This window comes from Phaethon aethereus (assembly GCF_964289735.1).
Source record: "Phaethon aethereus genome assembly, chromosome: 1".
NCBI lineage: Eukaryota > Metazoa > Chordata > Aves > Phaethontiformes > Phaethontidae > Phaethon > Phaethon aethereus.
The window spans coordinates 97,817,837-97,838,389 of NC_138575.1; positions in this window are offsets into that span (position 1 = coordinate 97,817,837).

The window sequence follows — 20,553 nt, forward strand, 5'->3', positions numbered from 1 at the left end:
TGTTCAGCCTGGAGAAGAGAAGGCTCTGGGGACACCTTACTGCAGCCTTCCAGTACTTCAAGGGGGCTTCTAAGAAAGACGGGGACAGACTTTTTAGCCGGGCCTGTAGTGAATAGGACAAGGGCTAATGGTTTTAAACTGAAAGAGGGCAGATTTTTACTATATATAAGGAAGAAATGTTTCCCAATGAGGGTGGTGAAACACTGGCACAGGTTGCCCAGCAGGTGGTAGATGGAAACATTCCAGGTCAGGTTGGATGGGGCTCTGAGCAACCTGATCTATTTGAAGATGTCCCTGGTCAACACAGGGGGGTTGGACTAGATGACCTTTAAAGGTCCCTTCCAACCCAAAGGTTCTATGATTCTATGATTTTCTGTAGACTACAGTTTTATTTCCAGTTGCTGCCACTATCAACCATTATGGCCATAGGAGCCTCCTTCCTCAGAACTCTATCCTGAAGCATGTCTAATTCCTTCTAAATAATTTATAAGTTAAATTTAATGAATTTTAATGATGGAGATCTAGCAAACTTTGTCGACTAAAGAATGCTATCTTGATTATTTTTATCTCTGTGTATGTGTGTTTGCTCACACCACTTGAGTTGAAAAGGCTTTTTCCATATTTAAAAAGTATATGCCAAGGGGCGGGGGGAGGTATATTGTGTTGTTATTGCTAAATCCTGGGAATACAGCCATAGACCCAAGTATGGTACAGCTGGTCAAATTTTTTAATTTCTTTTTTTTCCTTCTGATTGAAACATAGGATTTGGTAAAAATGTCACTGCCATCAGGATTTTTTTTCTCAACCAAATTAAAAGAGTGTTTCTTTAAAAATCCACTCTTGTTTTCTTCCTTTAGATTTTCTTAACAGGGTTGTAACAATGAGGAAGTCTTATGTATAGAGTAAAAGAGCAAAAATATTGACATGGCAATTTTTTGTTTTCTTTTTTTTTTTTCATTGTTAAAAATTCTAAAATCTGGTGCATTTTGAAGATTTTGACAGCAGAAGTAACAGTCAATAAGTCCGTGCTAAGAGGGATTTAAAACATGCAACATCTTGAAGAGGCCAAAATTTTCTTTGGCTTAGGCTTGTATTCACATCACAAAGTGGTGATGACGACACTGCAAACTAATTGGGAAAATGATAATCTTTTACAAAGTCAAGCACTTTCAAATACAGTGATTTTTCTGTCTTGAAGCTTAGAAACCAGGTAAAATGATACTGCTTTGCTCAATTTCTGTAGTGTCTCTTGGAAACTGAAATAATAAAGATATTCTGAACTTGTCTACAAGAAAAGAAAGATCCTTTTCACTGGAAAAGGGCTATACTCAGTTCAATATATTTAGCATTGAAGGAAGAAAATGCTGTTAAGGGGAAATGGTCTTAATTGTGGCTAAAGTTAATATGAGAAAATACATTAAAACCAAGTGGAAGCTTATTATTTTATGAACCTGTGGCTGAGGATTTTCTGCATCTGGGAGATAGTGTGAGGAGGGCAAGAGAAAAGTACTAAGCTGTAGACGTGTAAAGTTTCCTCCGGGTTTCATACTCCCGGGCACCTTGCTGGTGGCAGAGGCTCCAGTTCTCTCTGTTTCACTAGGCCATTCCTGTCAGTGTCTCTGAGTTGCCCAGCTTTGGGGGAGAAAGCAAGCTAAAATGAAACACGATGATGGCTGGACTAGGCAATAAACTGGCACACTAAGCCGTAGTTATGTAGAAGTTATCAAGTCAGCTGCATGAGAAATAGTCCAGCGAAGCTGCCCCCGGCTGTTTGCCAGATTCCTGGAAGTGCAGCCGGGAGCAGAGCAGCAGTCCTGGCCCAGGAGAGACGGTTTGTGGTGTGGGTACCAGGGAGATGGTTCACTTTTTCCACTTGCGAGCTGTGGAGTGCTGCGTGGGACACTGCTGGTCTGACCTGAACTGAGTAACGATAGCTGGAAACTGTGAGACCTGATTTGGTACAAAACCCGTGCTTGCCTTCACTGTCACTTCCCTTCTTCGTTAGTCACCCGGGGCTGGATTGCTCACGGGAGCCGTGTGCGGTGGTAGGTTGGAGGTGCTTCCTGATGCATGCCGAGTTGACCCTGACGTGTACCGAATGCTGTGGCCTTAATCCAGCCTAACACACCAGCACGTGTATGAAGTTAAATTTACAACCCTGCTCACTGCTGGAGGAGGACGTTAAGGGCTTTGTACACTACATAAAACTTTAGTAGCTGCACCTGTAAATACAGAAGCAAAGTGGAATTTTGCTGCTTGGACATCTGAGAGGAGCTGGACTTCCAGGTGTCTTTCTGAACTAGAAGCCTAGAGTAATAAAATATATGGCACCTGCATATTTTACAGTCTTGACCTTTGCTAGAGCATCTAGTTTTTCTCACCCTCTACCCCGGCATTTTTCATCAAAGAAGAAACATTAATCTGTTGCAACTTCCTGCCCTACTCCGAAGCGTGAAAGATGCCTGAGTTTTACCTGTGAAAACACATTTACCTGTGAAAACACATTGCAGCTGTGGTAGGACAAGTGTGAGTGGTGGCAGTGCTTGAGAGAGATGAGGTAAAGCGGCTATTGCATAGCTGCAGAGGTGGGCAGCTTGTGAATTGTCGAAGGTCCATCACCTGACTCCCAGCACTAGACAGGCATGCTCTGTGCAAATAGCTGGCCATAAATAATTATTAATAGTAATCCACTGTAGCTACAGAGTTCAGACGTCAATATTAATGAAGTGAAACTAGCAGCAGCTTTCTGTGTGAATTAAGTGTTATCCATGGCAGTTGATGTTAATCAGTTGTGAACACCAGTGAGGTCAGATGCATGCAAATGAAAAAGATCTTTCTCAGACTGTTACTTATGGCCTTGCCAGCTATCTCATTTCTTTCCAGTGTTTACCTTCTTTGCCCCATCCAGGTGGTAGGTAAAGTGGTACGGATGGGTCTGCATAAGAGCTCATGTGCCATAAATAGCTGCTTCTGCTCTTGGAAAATGATCAATATCACCAAGATTGTGTTATGGAGTAAGGCAAGAGTGCAGGGTGGCATATTGGTGAGGCAGAAATTGTGTATGAATTAGTTGAAGCGAGTTTTCTTCTGGGAAGTTTGAATCTTGGTGGATACACAGTTCAAGAAGCGTAGAGAATTCCTGTAAAAAAGAGAGAAATGATCTAACCCATTTTGAGCTAGGCAGTTTGTCAAAATCCACAGCAATCTGGGTAGGAAGAAAAATTTATGTTAGGAGTCAGGCATTTCCTTGCATGTAATCCTGCTTACTTATAAAGAATATTCATGGTGGCTTTGTTCATAATTCAGTCTCTTTTCTAGCCAGCCCTTATCAGAAGTGTATTTTTTTTTTCCCCATAGGATTTTCTCAGGGCTGCATTTCCTGAGCATGTGCTGGCTGTCTTCCTGAGGACCAGAGACGGTCATGGCTTGGATCAGGCTATGCTGCTGCTGCTGCAGGGAGCAGCAGTAGAAGTAATGGTGAGGGTTGAGCAATGCGGACAGGAGCTGCATCTTTCTTACTTCCTCATGTACATCATGTAACACTTTATGGCTTTCTGCTGCTTTGTTCTCTGCTGCTTTGGTGTTTTGCTATTTCATTTTCTGTCCTCTTTTGTGACTCATGTAGAGGTTTGTCTCGGGTGGCAGCGGGCCCTATGGATTTTGTTATGGCTACATAGAATCATAGGATCATTTAGGTTAGAAAAGACCCTTAAGATCATTGAATCCAGCCATTAACCTAACACTGCCAACTCTCCACCACTAAGCCATGTCCCAAAGTGCTGTGTCTACAAGTCTTTTAAATACCCCCAGGGATGGTGTCCTGCTTTCAGCTGGGCTAGAGTTATAACCACAACATATGGTGACTCAGCTACTTCCCTGGGCAGACTGTTCCAGTGCTTGACCACCCTTTTGGTGAAGAAATTTTTTCTAATATCCAATCTAAACCCATTCGGCACAACTTGAGGCCATTTCCCCCTGTCCTATCACAAGCCAACGTTGGCACAGTTACTTTGTTAAATAGTGGCAGAAATACCTATTCTAGTCTACAAGATTTCCCTTTCTTCACAAAAAAATCAAACGCAGACTGCAATCTCCTTAATCATCCTTGATACTGATCTTTAGAACATGACTTTGAATGCCACCATCAAAGGCATCACAGACAAAAGCACAAGTCTCATTTCCTCACACAGAGGAGATTCTTTAGGCTGTATCGTACAAAAAGTTAAAGGTCTAAAAAAATATATATTTTAAGATAATGTCATTTCCTTTGAATTGGCTTAGTTATGGGAAAAGGCTCTTCATTTTATGAGAGTGATTCTAATTTCTATTTTAAGGATCAATTGAGCTTTTGCGACTTCAGCCCTTGTTGGGGAAAGCAGCAGGATAGCATCACCACAGGAAGCATCATTTGAGGATATGGACCTTGCAAAAGCTTTGGGTTCCCTGTGGCTGCAAATCACCAGTCCATCTTAAATAACACAACCTGTTACATTGATAGTTTCCCAGTTTTAGCAAAGAGTCAGATGTGTTGGACACACCTGCATTTCTGGCTGGAATTTCCCATATAGACTTGGAGCCAAATCCCATGGCTTATGAAGCACAGTACAGGAGCCAGTGTGGTACAGAGAGCGCGTAACTTTCTGTTCTTCTCTTCCTGGGACTGCATGGAGATTGCATCAGTTCTTGGCATATTTTAGAGCATCCAAAGGGTGAGTTATATCTCAAATCAGCTGGAACAGTGCCCTGTGCTCTGCTCTCAAATACTCCATGCTCTAGCCATTCTCCATCTCCTACCCCAGCCTATGAGAAGTGCCCCTGTTCTTAGGTAGGACCTTTGTTATTTTTATAACAAAGTTATAAACAAAATAAAGTTATAAATAAAGTTATAAATAAAATAAAAAATAAAATTTTTCTGCCTCTGTGGCAGGAAAACTCTGCCCTTGTGCTAGGACACAGAAGTAGCACCGAGGAGAAAAATTATGGGGTTAGGGTCTGACCCTTCAGGTAAGGTTATAATCTGTAGTCCTTTGAGTAGGTGTCTCAACCTTTCTGCGGTGCACTGAAAGCAATGGCAGTTTCATGTAAATAAAGACTTCTGCCCTCATCTCTCTGCCTAAAATTTAATATGTTCTTCATTTGATTATTTTATCATTATAGATTTCTTTTTTCAATATGGTTAGAATGGTGATCTAACCAGATAATGGTTGTGTTTTGAGAGCTTGCTTGATGGCTGGCGTGGTCCTTTGGCTTAAAGCATCTTTTTCCAAGGTCTTTTGAATTGGACTATTTACTAGTAGCTGCAAGAACTTAGGATTCAGACAATTGGTTCCCCCTGCCTTAATCTTGTTTCTGAACATTTCAATTAACATTTGTCTGAACTGGTTTTTCATTGTGAATTATTTCAAATGAGTCTGCCGAGTCCTGCAGCCTTGCGAATTACTTTCATTTAGAACCATAATTTTGTGAGAGCTTTCCCAGAGAGCATGAGAGCAAACAAGTGGGAGACCCTTTCCTTCTGAGCTTTCTCAGGTTGCGTTGGCTGTTAGCTGCCAAACCATGTCATTTTAAGAACGTACAGAAACAATCAAAGCCTAGCTTAACTCTCCAGTTTGATCCCAACCTTGCTAACAGCAGACTTGGGCATGAATGCCACATGTTGTTATGCTAAAGAGTTTGCTCAAGAGCTGCATTTCCATGCACTGACCCCTAAAAAATGCACTAGAGTTCCCATCTGCTTCCTGCTGTGACAACATAACATTGTCTGAGGGAGCAAGGAGATGAGCTTACATCTCCTTGCCAGCACTTGAAAGCTGTTAGAGGAGACATGTGGAGAGATATATGGGTCTCATCTTGTAGTTCCATTCTCCTACACTGGATCAAGAAAGGTCTTTATGTATATGGAAAGGCCTGAAAAAAGCCCACTACTAAATTATTAACTGAGATTTCCCTTTGCAGCTACGTAAAAGGAGTGCTTGAGTTCTGCATAACCTCCCTGGATATGTAATTAAATTATAAGTTGTATGCTCTCTGGTTGTCTTTAAGGACTATATACTTGGGAACAATTAAGCCTAATCCAGAATATGCTTAATATATAAGCTATACTAGTAAGTTTGGGAGTAAGTAAGTGTAGACATACTCAAAATAGCCTTCTGTTACCATGCTATGCATGCTTGATGCAGCGGCATGGAGCCCTGCATAGTTTAATTGAGCTTGGATTTTAGGTCTGTGGCTTAATCTGCCATATCTACAGTGGTAAGGTCCTGAGCTAATAACTGTAAAGTTAGCAACATCATGTTACTGCAGTCACTGAAGTGACTTACTTTGAGAAAAGCTTGGCCAGAGGATATGTAATAAAGAGTTTATCAAACAAGCATTCATCCATCTGGTTACAAACTCTAATAGCTGTGATGTGGAGAAAGAGGCTCATTACAAACTGATTTCGTTTAGGATACAAGAAAGTGGGAGAACTGAGGCCTTACAGTTCCAAGACAACGTGTTCCTGTGAAGGCAGAAACTTGATCATCTGTTGTGCCCTGTTTTGCTCCTTTCTAATCTCTCAAACTCATAAAGAAAAGGGACATTTTTAATCATAAGAAGTGTAATTTATAAACATTTCACTAAGCCTTATTAATAGAAATATTTTAACAAAATATATCATTAAAAATGTTCCTATGCAGTAGATGTTTACTTATGCTAATCTTGGCTCTGCAACTATGTTTTTCCATTACTATAGGCATGCTGGGAACAGGAGTCTTGGTCTGTTGTGAAGTGCTTTGCATGCTGATGGCCAATAGTAATTGATTGCTATCTTCTAATTTTATTTCTCTCCATGAAAAAGCCAAACTGCAAAAGCAACCTTTTAATAAATAGATAAATAAAGCCTTCTTTCTGCTGGAGCCTCCTGTAACAGGAGACGATAAGTTCTTTTCTACATGAGCCTCTAGAGAGAGCACAGAGCCAGAGGTTGGTTGACTTTACATTGGAATAATGAACCCAAAAAGTGAAAATGTGAAGTTGCTTTACTAAACTTTACTAGTAGCCCGGTGATCCACAAAAGACTTGCCAGGGAAGAAGAGGAGGTACTAGGAGCATTTCCTTTTCTGTTCCCAGTGGACCTATGGATGTGATGTTAGGTGTGTTAACTGTTGCTTTTTGCTGGGCTTTTGCTTGTCAAGCAAATATTGCCAACCACAAATTCCATGTGGTGCCTGGGAAGTATAGTGCTTATAGTAGGCTGGAAGTCACTTCATGGGCCCTGAACGTCTTCCACTTTTGCGTCTTGCTGACTGTTAAAAAGCCCAAATTGTGTTTTTAAGTGCAACTACCAACTATAGGGCTGATAGCTTTTTCATAAGACGAGCATTATAACTTCAGGTATTCTTTAAGCCACAGAAGCAGATGGTTTCATTCAAGTAAAACCTTTGGTTTTTTTCATGGCAGAGAAGAAAAAGATGAGAAACCGAGGAAAAATACAGTAGAACCATAATTGTTCTAAACCAGAATATTTTCCAAGAGGCATCAGAGTCCCTTTGAGGCATGCCGAAGCTTAACAGAACCCCTTGGAATGTGCTTCATTGTGAGATTGAAGTTTCATTGGAGTCTTTGTCCAAAAAATAAGATAAGCCATAACATTTTTTTCCTTTAGTTTTGTTTAGATTAGTTTCCAGTATTCTTCACCCAGATTGCCTCGTTAGGCAGGTTGTTTTGTCAGAAGCACATGCTCCTGGGGGATTCCAGCAGCAAAGTGGGAGCAGGTAAGCATGATTTAATGACATAGGTAAATAATTTTTTGTGGCTTTCTTAATGTTGCTGTACCATATTATCTAAATATTTTCAGATGCTATTTGTTCTGAAATAGTTTATTTTAAGCCTTATGGGAACTCTTCAGAAGCAACCTTCCTTTTATTTCAGCTCCAAAAATGGGACTGTGGCATATCGGGATGAAATGATTCTACTCTCCTACCTTCAGTTAGAATGAAATTGCAAGGGGCTTAAGGTGATATGTGTAGATAGGAAACTGTGACAGCTTTACTTTAAAATTTTTAAACATTCCCTACATATAAAGGGGAGACGTTTTGTTGTTGCTTTTTTTTTCCCTCAGGGTCACTGCAGCCTGTTGAAGGCATGGTGTACATGTATGCAGAAACATACGAGCATGCCCAGTTATCCTGTACCTTTTGCTATTCTCTGTCTTTCACCTAAGATTTCCACGTGTACAGTTCAGGCTGTGGACCACTTCGAAGATAATGATGGAAGGTTTGAACTTGGTGCAGATCCCCCGGGCAGAGTGTTGGAGGTTTGATGTGCTCCTGGCAGCCGTGTTGCTGCCAGGAGAGGTGTGGGGCATTCTTCTCTTAGCTGGAGTTTTTAAAGGGCTGTGGCTTCATGCCAGATCACTGTGCTGGAGTTCAGATAGGAAGAGTCAAAGCCAGATCAGCATTTTCCAGGATGGGATGGAGTCTCCAGCCAACTGGAGATAGTAGAAAGTGTTGTTCATGGATGCTGCCAAGACAGAAATTATTATTTTCTGAAGAATCCAGGACTTCTTCTAAGCTGGAGATTGACCTAGTATTGGTATGTTCATGCTGTGGAGCTCTAAAAGCTCTTCCTTTTTTCATATTATAGAGTTACTGCTATCTGATACATAATCAAAGTCAAGCAGTAACATAGCTACGCTTAGTCACAGGGATGGAAAGATGCCAAATCTAACAGACTGAGCAAGTCTAAAAACTGTGTATTTGTTTTACTTTTATTTTGGAAACTGAATTACTGATAAATGCAAGAAATCTGTGGATAAGAGTGCATTCTGAAGCTGTCTTTACTGACAAAAGATGTAGAGAAAATAATTCAGCCATGTCCTTGCCAATGGAGACTTTATATTCCCATGTGGAAGAGTCTTGCTGATAGTTCCAGTCATTTGCTAATTTTGTTGAAAACAATTACACTTGCTAACTAGACAGGTGTTTAGCTAAAGCATTTCCAACTGTCAGGTGTCCAACAATTGATACTTTTCCTCCTTTGGAGAAATTACCTTTGTGGAGAGTTTGAAAGAATGGAGTAACTTAGTTTAGAGGAAAAAGTTCTGTGGCAAGAAGGATGAGGGCAAAGTAACTTTTCATATATGCTGCTATGAAGTGAAAAGGAATATTTTTCTCATGTAATCCACTCCCGGTAGAAGAGGAAATAATGGACTTCAATTGCAGTATGAGAAATGAAGGGTAGTTGTTGAGAAAAAGCTTCTAAGTGAATCGTCAGAATAGATCATCTGCAAATGTTATGGAGTCTCTGTTGTTGGAGGTTTTTAAGAACAGGTCAGGCAAGCATCAGAGAAAAGTGAAGTTAAGCTGCATTTGAGACTGATTAGTTGTCTTTAAGTTCACTTTCAGCACTTTCAGCATTTTTTCTGTGCTTCTGTAAATGACCGTGGCAATGGCTTGTTGCTTGGCATGGCAACAAGGAGAAAAAAAAGAACTTCTTTGTTACATCAAAGGGCCATAACAGCAATTTTTCAAGATAAAATTACTGTGACAGATACTGTCTTAATCTCATTAATGCCATTTAATGAGCAGTTAAACTGGGCACAAATATGTTGGTGGGAGTAGGGAGAGGAACAGACAGGCCTGTTGGACGGGGAGAGAACGGAGCCTGTAATATGGTTAGCCCATGGTTCCAATTCAGAGAAAAGTTGCATCTTGTCTGGTTCCCCTTAAGTTATAAGAGGGAAAACCACCAACAACAATAAAAACCCAAACAATCTACCAAGCTGCCAGTCCTGCTCCATAGTAAAGACAGCAAAAGTGAATGGCAGAGCTTTGCACTGTAGCAAACTGGCCAGAGGAAAATCCTGAAAAGAACTCACTTGTTAATCTAGAGAAAGATTTAACCGGTGCCTATCAGATCCCATCTGCTCTGGCAGACCCACAGACAGGCCTGGGGACCAGGATTGTCATAGCTTCTACAGTTTACAGAATGGGCTCCAGGGCTTTATGTAGCCATAATTGCCATGTCGCTGCTCCAACCATGTCCATACAACATACAAGGGACTGTTCAGAATAAAGACGTTTAGCCTTGATCCATATTGCCGGTGTGAGAGGCTGTATTTTGCAATAGGGATGGGGGCTCTTTGGGGCCCTTTTGCATTAGGGAGGACAGAGTGGCATCTCCCCCTTCTGAAGAATTCTCATTGATCTTTTCCTTTTCCATACCCTTTCCTGAAATACACACTTTTAAATACAGAATATTCAGCAGTGACATTATACTCATTTGCCTTTAAAGCTTTCTTTGCAAGTCTCTCACTGGCATTTATCCCCAAAAGATGTTAAAATTATATCATTGAGGAAACCAGGTTAAAGCTTACTGGAAAAGAGTTTTACAGTTCAGTTGATCTCTTCTGTTTAATTTTGGTATATGCCTAAATAAGCATAATCTATATGTTGCAAGATTAAAATATGTCCATAAAAAACTGTCTTCACTAAAATATGTACAAGGCATCATGACCAACCCAATGCCATACCCAATACTTCAACTCATATTTTCCTGTTAGTGTTGAGGAAACCCTATTGGGAAAATAGGAAGGAAAATTTTATTTTGGTATTTCTGGCAGCAAAATATACTATTGTATTTTTTTGTCTTGAAATTTCTCTTAGGAACAACCACATCTCATAACCGCCTCAGTAAGGGCCCCATGCTGTAAGTGATCCTGACAGTAAACAGCTGGCGTGATCTTATCACATGTATTTATGTAACAAAAAGACAGTACCTCCCTTGATACTTATATTGATATTCCAGTGGACTTCCACTGCCTTCCAAGAACAACTGATGCAGCCACTATGTGCCTTGAACCTATAGCAATATGCAGTAAAGCAAGAATTACTGTAATGATTAACTCCTTAGCTAATAAAATGTAAACTCATTAGTTTACATTTACTTCTGAGAGAAGAGCTGTATAGCCAGAAATATTGCCCATAAATTGAGCCATGGTGTCTTCAGATCAGGAGGCTGAAATATGACCTTCTTTGCATGCAGGGGTTTTGGGACAGTGTCTGCTGAGGGAGGTCTGGCATCTGGATGTACTATTGTTTCCACTGCCTGAGAGCTTTCCTCTTATAGAATATGTAACCTCAGTCCTGAACTTTGTTTATACCACAGGAGTCATGTTCTCTGTGACTCACAGAGCCTTTGGCAAACAAAAATATTTAGCCTTTTTTTGAAGGGTAAAGAGGCTTCAGAGCAATGCTGAATTAAGAAGACTGTTAGCTGTGCTGAGGAGAAAGCTTCTGGAGAAAGCTGCTCACATGGACCTCTGGTTAGAGAGAGAGGATCGTGGGTAATATTCAGCAGCGGTATGAAGTGAAGGAAAATGGGAGGAAAGCTTGGGGTAGTGGTGGTGAAAATTTATAACTAAAAATCTGTGGCTGACAGCGGTGAAGAGAGAACCCATGTGCCTGATCCCTGAATACTGAGCATCCACATCAGGCATCAGATCTCTGGGTCTGACCTGCCCTCAGAGGCCATGGTAGGATGCTGAAGTCCCTCAGACTGTTTTTCCACTTCTCCAAGTCTTCTGCTCGTTAGATGTTGAACAGACCCTACAGAATTATGTAAGGCAGATTTAAGTGTAAGAGTCGCCACTAAACAAAAATTGCCTCCAACCTCCCCTGGTAAAAACTCTAGAAAATTCCTAGGAAAGACAACGTAAGATATCTTTTCTGCTCTTAAAATCCTTCTGCCATTATCTATATGATCCAAATCACAGAATCACAGAATCTCAGAATCATTAAGGTTGGACAAGACCTTTAATATCATCAAGTCCAACCATCAACCCAACACCACCATGCCCACTAAACCATGTCCTGAAGTGCAACATCGACATATTTTTTTAACACTTCCAGTGATGGTAACCCCACCACTTCCCTGGGCAGCCTGTTCCAATGCTTGACCACTCTCTCCGTAAAGAAATTTTTCCTAATATCTAGTCTAAACTTTCCCTGGTGCAACTTGAGGCCATTTCCTCTCGTCCTATCGCTAGTTAGTTGGGAGACCAACACCCACCTCACCACAACACCCTTTCAGGTCGTTGTAGAGAGCGGTAAGGTCTCCCCTCAGCCTCCTCTTCTCCAGACTGAACAACCCCAGTTCCCTCAGCTGCGCCATCTACGACTTTTATGCTCTAGACCCTTCACGAGCTTTGTTGTCCTTCTCTGTACATGCTCCAGCACCTCAATGTCCTTCTTGTAATGAGGGGCCCAAAACTGAACACAGTATTTCAGGTGTGGCCTCACCAGTGCCGAGTACAGGGGCACGATCACTTCCCTACTCCTGCTGGCCACACTATTTCTGATACAGGCCAGGACGCTGTTGGCCGCCTTGGCCACCTGGGCACACTGCTGGCTCATATTCAGCCGGCTGTCAACCAGCATCCCCAGGTCCCTTTCCACTGGGCAGCTCTCCAGCCACTCTTCCCCAAGCCTGTAGCGTTGCACGGGGTTGTTGTGGCCCAAGTGCAGGACCCGGCACTTGGCCTTATTAAACCTCATACAGTTGACCTTGGCCCATCGATCCAGCCTGTCCAGATCCCTCCGCAGAGCCCTCTTACCCTCCAGCAGATCAACACTCCCACCCAACTTGGTGTCATCTGCAAACTTACTGAGGGAGCACTCGATCCCCTCATCCAGATCATCAATAAAGATATTAAACAAGACCGGCCCCGGAACTGAGCTCTCGGGAACACCGCTTGTGACCAGCCGCCAGCTGGATTTAACTCCTTTCACCACAACTCTCTGGGTGTCCAGACAGTTCTTTACCCCATGAAGAGTAAACCTGTCTAAGCCACGAGCCACCAGTTTCTCCAAGAGAATGCTGTGGGAGACGTTGTCAAAGGCTTTACTGAAGTCCATGTAGACAACATCCACAGCCTTTCCACTAGGCGGGTCACCTGGTCATAGAAGGAGATCAGGTTGGTCAAGCAGGACCTGCCTTTCATGAACCCATGCTGGCTGGGCCTGATCTCTTCGTTGTCCTGCACATGCCCTGTGAGCGGCCTCCAGATGAACCTCTCCATTATCTTTCCTGGTACCGAGGTCAGGTTCACAGGCCTGTATTTCCCCAGATCCTCCTTCTGGCCCTTCTTGTAGATGGACATCACGTTGGCAAGCCTCCAGTCTTCTGGGACCTCCCCTGTTAACCAGGACTGCTGATAAATGGTGGAGAGTGGCTGACCTGTAAAAAGATGGTAATTTGCTATAATCAGGCTGTCCTGTAAACAGGGAGAAGAAAAGGTGAAAGGTAAGTACCGAGACAAGTGCAGATAAAAAAAGTGCTGGGAAAACAGGGAGGAATGGAAAGCAATAAATCAGAAAGCACTACTGTATCATCTCAGGAACAAAAATCCTTGATTAAAGTTTGTTGCTGTCTGATGTGGAGGGAGAAAGGAGGACACCGGGAAAAAACAGCTGGGTGGTGAGGGGCAGCCTGAGGTTTCCCTGGGCGAGGTGTCTCTGTATGAATCACAGCCCCTGTGGTTTGCGCCTGCTCACCCACAGAACAACTCGGGGGAGGTTCCTCTTCCACCTTCCCAGGCCTGGGGTGTGCCTGGGGGCTATCACAGCGTCATGTAGCCCTGGTTCCTTAACACAGCCGCCAGGAATCCTAGGGAAGCTCATTTACAGTACAGAGGGAGAGTTTTCCTAAAGGGAGAATGACCATGCAGGAAAAAGCTCTCCATGGAAAAGATGTTAGAGTCCTAGATAGTTATCTTCCCCTTGGGAACCTCCGGAGAGCAGAGAGGCTGGAAGAGGTGCCTTCTCTGTTTGCTGTGCCTGTGATATCCACACCTTCGTGGGCCTGTGATTATCGTTTTGCTTTCAAAGGAGAGTAAAGCATGCAGAGGACTATAAATCTTGGGGATGGGTGTGGGGGGACCACGGACAGGGGAAGAAGGAGGAGGTAAGAGACTGACAAAAGTCATGTTAAGAAGACTGTCTTAAATGTCCTGTGGATGTGTATTCTGGAGGTATCGGTAGTTCTCTGAAAGAAGTGGTGAGGTGGGTCAGCTTTCCGTTGTGTCTTGGGTATCTTTGAGCTGATAAGAGATGTTTCCATGGGGCAGCGTCCCCGAATTACTGTGACAATTTAGCAGACCCTGCACAAAGTTCACTTCCCTTTTTTGTTTTGCAAGAAAAATGCAATAAATGGCATTGCAGTCATACGGAAAAATGCTGTAGTATCAGCTTATTTTGGAACAGAGTAGGCTTGGTATAAGACTAACATAAAATAGACCAGAATTGGTGTTAACTGTGAAGTTCACATGCTCATGCAGCCAATGAACAGAACACGGCACTGGTAGTAGTACTGTCGTATTAGTTTCTGTCTAGCGTATCTTTTGATCCCTTCTCTGGTGGTAAAGCAATTCCAGACAGGCCTGTGTAAACCCTGGTCTTCCTTGTCGTGCAGTTAAATAAGAAGCACTAAGTGTTTGATGTCCATTCGTGTGCATACCATGGCTCATGCTCATAAGCTTTTGCCACAGATAGGGAAAATAAAGTCCCATATTAACCAGGGCTTTAGTGGGGCTCTGTGGCAGAGCCCTGTAAGGCATAATAGAAAGTAGTTCACTGTCAGAGACAAAGAGGCCAATTCTCAGTTGCAGCAGTTGGTTGAAGTGTTAGTTTATATTCACTGAGGATCTGGCTGCGAGACCTGGTTTGGCACTGTTATCCCATATTTATGCTAGCATAAGTCAGCTGGAAATTACCAAGGATTTTGGGTGTGGTTCCTTACAGGGAACACTCTGACACCCATTTTGGTTTAGTGCTTTCTTACCGGGAAAAGTGAACACATTCACAAATGTAATAGAACAGAAAATTAAGAGCCACCTTTTGGCAAGAAAGCTGCTATTACCATAAACCAGCATGAGTTATATGCCAGTTTTTTTTTTATCGGCATCTCTGAGCTGCAGTGACTTTATTCAAGCTGCGCATTTCCTAAGGACAGCATGTAAATGCTCACAACTACAAGATTCCTTTCCTTTTGTATTCAATTTCAGCAGGTTTTCAAGAATTATTTCCAATCTTGAGATGGGGAAAGCATTCTCAGTGTATGTATGTGCATTTCATCATACACCACCTAAGATGCTCTTTTATTCTCAGTAATTCAGTGACATAATTTCACTGTAGTTACCCAAAGTAATTATTTGCTGTCGAATGAGATCTAAAAAGGAGGCTGGAGATAGGGTTTGCTGGTGGGAGGAGGTTTAGTCATTTGCTTCTGAGCTGTGACCTTTAGAGAATGAGCCGTGCTTTTGCTATGTCCATGCTGGCTTGCTGAAATGCAGTTGGAGACTTTCCCCTCCGCCTTCTACCTGAGACTTACTGAAAGTGTCTCTTAAAGGAGAGAAGGTAGCCTGTTTTCAGCGCTGTGTCTCTTGCAGGGTGAAAATACTGGAGCTCCTCGTACCTGAATTAGCTTCCAGCTCATTTAGAAGTCCAGCTCAAAGGCTCTCGTCTGATTTGTAAATCTCGATGTGATTTGCATTTTTTTTGCACCACTCACTGCTGATGGTACTGCAGCAGCTGAGATCTGCTGATGTGTCAGAGCTTACAGATAGCCATTTCTTGGTCTTTAATAGCAAGGAGCTCTGTCCCTGCTTTTCCCTAGTAAAAAAACACCCCGAGCCTGTGGTGCTCTGTTGCATTGCTCATTTCCATGCCCAGCTCTTCTCTGATAGGGTATTTTGGGTTCAGATGAGTGTGTTGTGGCATGGAATTGTGAGGCCCTTGAATGCAGCTGCTGGGGTAATTGGCTCTTCTGTTCTGTACTTTGTCCAAGTGCAGTTCAAAAACCTGCATAAGAATACAATACAACTTCAGATACCATTTCTGGAAGCTCCTGATGCTTGAATACAGGCAAATCAGAGGAAATTCAGCACACAGTAACACAGATGATTAGAGGGGCTGGCGTGATCGCTTACAAGGAAAGACTGAAAATGTGTAATATGCTTAACTTGACTAAGCAGCAGCTGATGTTGCACAGGATCATCCTCTAGGTGGTTCAAGTGCCAGATGAAGACAAATGGGAAGAATCAGTGAGAGCACGTGAAATGGGACAAACCCAGAGGCAGAAAGCATTTAGGCTGAGGAGCAGCCACTGTTACAAAGGAAAGACTTAGGTGATCAGCAAGTCCCAACCTTTTTCATACTGGGAATTCCCAGCATCTCTATCTCCTCTCCTGGGAGAGGCTGGAAAAAGAGAACAGACTGAGTAAGAAGGGCAGACAGGTTGCAACCCAGCCTCTTACAGGTGGAATAATTTGTGTATTAGATGTAGGATGTTTTCCAAAGAAAGTGGTGGAAACTCCATGAAACATAAACACAGACAGACTGGTGTACCAGTGAATGCTCCGCAGAGGTTGATTAGGAAACTGTAGAAGGATGTATTAGAGGGACTATTAAGACTTGTTCCATCTCTAAACTGTAAGATTTATGCCAAATGCACTCAGCAAAGGTAAGCTAAAAATAAAATCGCAAGGCATAATGATTTCCAGTTGCATTTACTTCCCGCCTTTTTCCAATGATCAGACAGTAACGTTGGCAGCTTTTATCCCTCTTAATCTGTGGGTCACTGAATGCACCATTCTCAAATTGCAGGGCTCAGTTTGTGCTACATGGATTTCTCTCTGGTGAGCAGTTTCTATGACAGAGTTTGCAACTTTTCTAACTTTTCTTTCTGATTTTTTAATTTCTTTTGGGTATGTGCAGCCAATGCATCTTTCCAAGGTAATCAAATCATTACTGTATTTAAGGCATAGGAAAAGAGGAAAGAATAATATCCAAAGAACACCATGGGTACCCACTTTCTATTTAGCCTAACCCAACAGCTGTTCTCAGTGTATGCAGGACATACAACACTGCAATCTTGTGTGTAAAAATATGTCCGATTGCCAGTTACCATATCTTCTAGTATCTTTTACCTTTGGTCTAGTAGCTAGGGATATTGCCAGTCTAGGGATGTCCATACTTATTCTTTTCAGCCTTTCTGAAGTTAGGCCTTGTGCAAAGGTATGGATAATTTACAAACCACTTGAACAGCTACATGGAAGCCTAATACAAAATTATTACTGTGCTTGTCAAGTTGTGGTAATGTGATTATATGCCCAAGAAACAGGGACCTAGACATGTTTTTGTCTTTTGTACACATATAAAATCTGCTACTACTTACTTAATTTTCCTACTTAAAAAACAATGAGATTAGGAAAGGTCTACTTTCTTTTTTCCCCACTGCTATGATGCTTTTTGGGAAACCCTGCTATAGTAATGATTCATGCTGACTAACAGATGAGCAATTTTTGATGAGATCCAGAAGCCACTTGTTTCTTTTCCTGGAATTCTGTGGATTCTGTTAACACAGTCACTGAAAAGTTAAAGAAATAAATTTAGCAGCAGAAACATTACTTCTAGGACTCTGTCTGGCTAGCACCAGTCACACAAGTCTGGAAAGAATCTGACAATGGAAGGGTTAAATTCTGTTGTTAGTTTGTGTGTTTGCTCCTATTGAAAACAGTAGCTGTATGGGAGTAATAGAGCAGTGCTTGGCCTTAAGCCGTTCTGAACAGCCAAAAAGTGCTGCATTATCTGGACACTCTTTTGCAGACTTTCTCCCTCCAGGAGAAAATTGTATGTACTGGATGTTCTTGAAATAAATGAATAGCGCTCTAAGCATACAGCCTCATAATTAAACCATCTTCTCTAAAATAAGTGTCTTCCTAAAATGTGCTGAACCTTGCTGGGATGATGGTGTTCAAAGCCCAGCTGTGGTAGACAGCTCTGAACTGAAGCACTGTAATAAGGAGACAATGTGTCAGAGGAAACCTGTGAGATTAAAAAAAAGTGATAGATGAGAGAGAGTGTGGAGGCAAAAATCAGAATATGGCATGTTCCTTCCTTCCTTCCTTCCTTCCTTCCTTCCTTCCTCCTTCCTTCCTTCCTTCCTTCCTTCCTTCCTTCCTTCCTTCCTTCCTTCCTTCCTTCCTTCCTTCCTTCCTTCCTTCCTTCCTTCCTTCCTTCCTCCCTTCCTCCCTTCCTCCCTTCCTCCCTTCCTCCCTTCCTCCCTTCCTCCCTCCCTCCCCTCCCTCCCCTCCCTCCCCTCCCTCCCTCCCCTCCCTCCCTTCCCTTCCCTTCCCTTCCCTTCCCTTCCCTTCCCTTCCCTTCCCTTCCCTTCCCTTCCCTTCCCTTCCCTTCCCTTCCCTTCCCTTCCCTTCCCTTCCCTTCCCTTCCCTTCCCTTCCTTCCCTTCCCTTCCCTTCCCTTCCCTTCCCTTCCTTCCCTTCCTTCCCTTCCCTTCCCTTCCTTCCCTTCCCTTCCCTTCCCTTCCCTTCCCTTCCCTTCCCTTCCCTTCCCTTCCCTTCCCTTCCCTTCCCTTCCCTTCCCTTCCCTTCCCTTCCCTTCCCTTCCCTTCCCTTCCCTTCCCTCCCTCCCTCCCCTCCCCTCCCCTCCCCTCCCTCCCCTCCCCTCCCTTCCCTCCCTCCCCTCCCTTCCCTTCCCTTCCCTTCCCTTCCCTTCCCTTCCCTTCCCTTCCCTTCCCTTCCCTTCCCTTCCCTTCCCTTCCCTTCCCTTCCCTTCCCTTCCCTTCCCTTCCCTTCCCTTCCCTTCCCTTCCCTTCCCTTCCCTTCCCTTCCCTTCCCTTCCCTTCCCTTCCCTTCCCTTCCCTTCCCTTCCCTTCCCTTCCCTTCCCTTCCTTCCCTTCCCTTCCCTTCCCTTCCCTTCCCTTCCCTTCCCTTCCCTTCCCTTCCCTTCCCTTCCCTTCCTTCCCTTCCCTTCCCTTCCCTTCCCTTCCCTTCCCTTCCCTTCCCTTCCCTTCCCTTCCCTTCCCTTCCCTCCCCTCCCCTCCCCTCCCCTCCCTCCCCTCCCCTCCCTTCCCTTCCCTTCCCTTCCCTTCCCTTCCCTTCCTTCCCTTCCCTTCCCTTCCCTTCCCTTCCCTTCCCTTCCCTTCCCTTCCCTTCCCTTCCCTTCCCTTCCCTTCCCTTCCCTTCCCTTCCCTTCCCTTCCCTTCCCTTCCCTTCCCTTCCCTTCCCTTCCCTTCCCTTCCCTTCCCTTCCCTTCCCTTCCCTTCCCTTCCCTTCCCTTCCCTTCCCTTCCCTTCCCTTCCCTTCCCTTCCCTTTCTTCCCCTTCCCCTTCCTTTCCTTTCTTCCCCTTCCCCTTCCCCTTCCCCTTCCCCTTTCCTTCTTTCCTTTCTAAAAAAAGCAGGGGGGCAGGGAGAAGGGGAACAACTCCCGAGGCAGGGCTCAATTGGAAGTCTTAAATCCCTAAATAAATGTCTTGGGAATTAGGTATTGATCCTTGCCCGAAGAACAGTGCCAAAGACATTCATTAAAGTGGCAGGTGAAAAGGCTGGTGTTTTTTATGTGTTTCTTTTGTTGTACTGTTTTTTTAAAATGTCCTATGAGCACAAACAGTCTGAGTGGGGACTTTTCCTCATCCCATGCCACTTGCACATATACTTTTGAAATAAAGGACATGAAGTAAAATTGTTTCCATCTCTTCCTTCCCTGTGGTCTATTTAGATGAAAGAGTGTGCAGTAATCACTATTAGGCATCTGGCTACCCCCACAGACTGGGCACATGCCTGATTTTGCTTATTCTTCATAAATGTTCTTGGATTTTTCCCCTTCGCGTTTAAAGATGTTAAACTTACAGCACCATGCCTCAAGCTCCGTTTATTGAATTTCATGCTAGGATGAGTGAGAGCGGGTTAATGAACTCGTGCTTGGTGTTCCTCTCTCTATAGATGTGCTCTTCCCTGACCCTGCAGCTGCTTGGTCCATCTCGCACGGCGGTGGCTGGAGTGTCCTGCGCTGCTGGTGCTCCTTCACATGTCTGGCCGGGTAAGTGGAAACAGGTATTTCTGGAGAGCACCAACTGCTCTCTTCTTGTATTTTATCTTTGTTCCCAACAGCTAACAAGGATGGCTAATGCAAGGGTCATTTACAAGTTGGAATTTAAAGGGTCTCTTTTAAAACTGGGGAAGGGGCAAGTTCTGCTCTCTTTGCAATAGGCCTGTGTGCATGGAGGACTTAGCCAGTTTACCTAAAAGGAGGACACAACATGGATTTAGTTTTAGCAAAGTAATTTTATCTGTGGAAGTACTCTTATCTGTCTAAGCATGATCTGTCTTGTCTGAACTTCATCCTGTGTAATTTTAAAACTGTGGTGAGAATGCTGGAGGACTTTTGACCTGATTTATTGTTCTACTTAGTTGTTTAGTTTTCAGTGTGTTAGGAGATTAAGAGCATGCTTAGAGGTTAATCATGGTGACTTCTGCAGCCTATGTAATTCCACATCCAACTATACAGACTGGCTATAGCTTGGACTTGAAATGTTCGGGCTGTGCTTAGGTGGAGCTTAGGATAGAATAAGATGAGCCTGCTTGGTCCTCGATATGTAAGATTTACTCACATCACCAGGAACAGAAAGGTCAACCTGTGTTTACCTTGCTGTCAGTGTTCAGGCTCCACCTCAGGGAGTTCCTGAGACTGCTTGTCCTCAGTCTGTACCTGGGTGT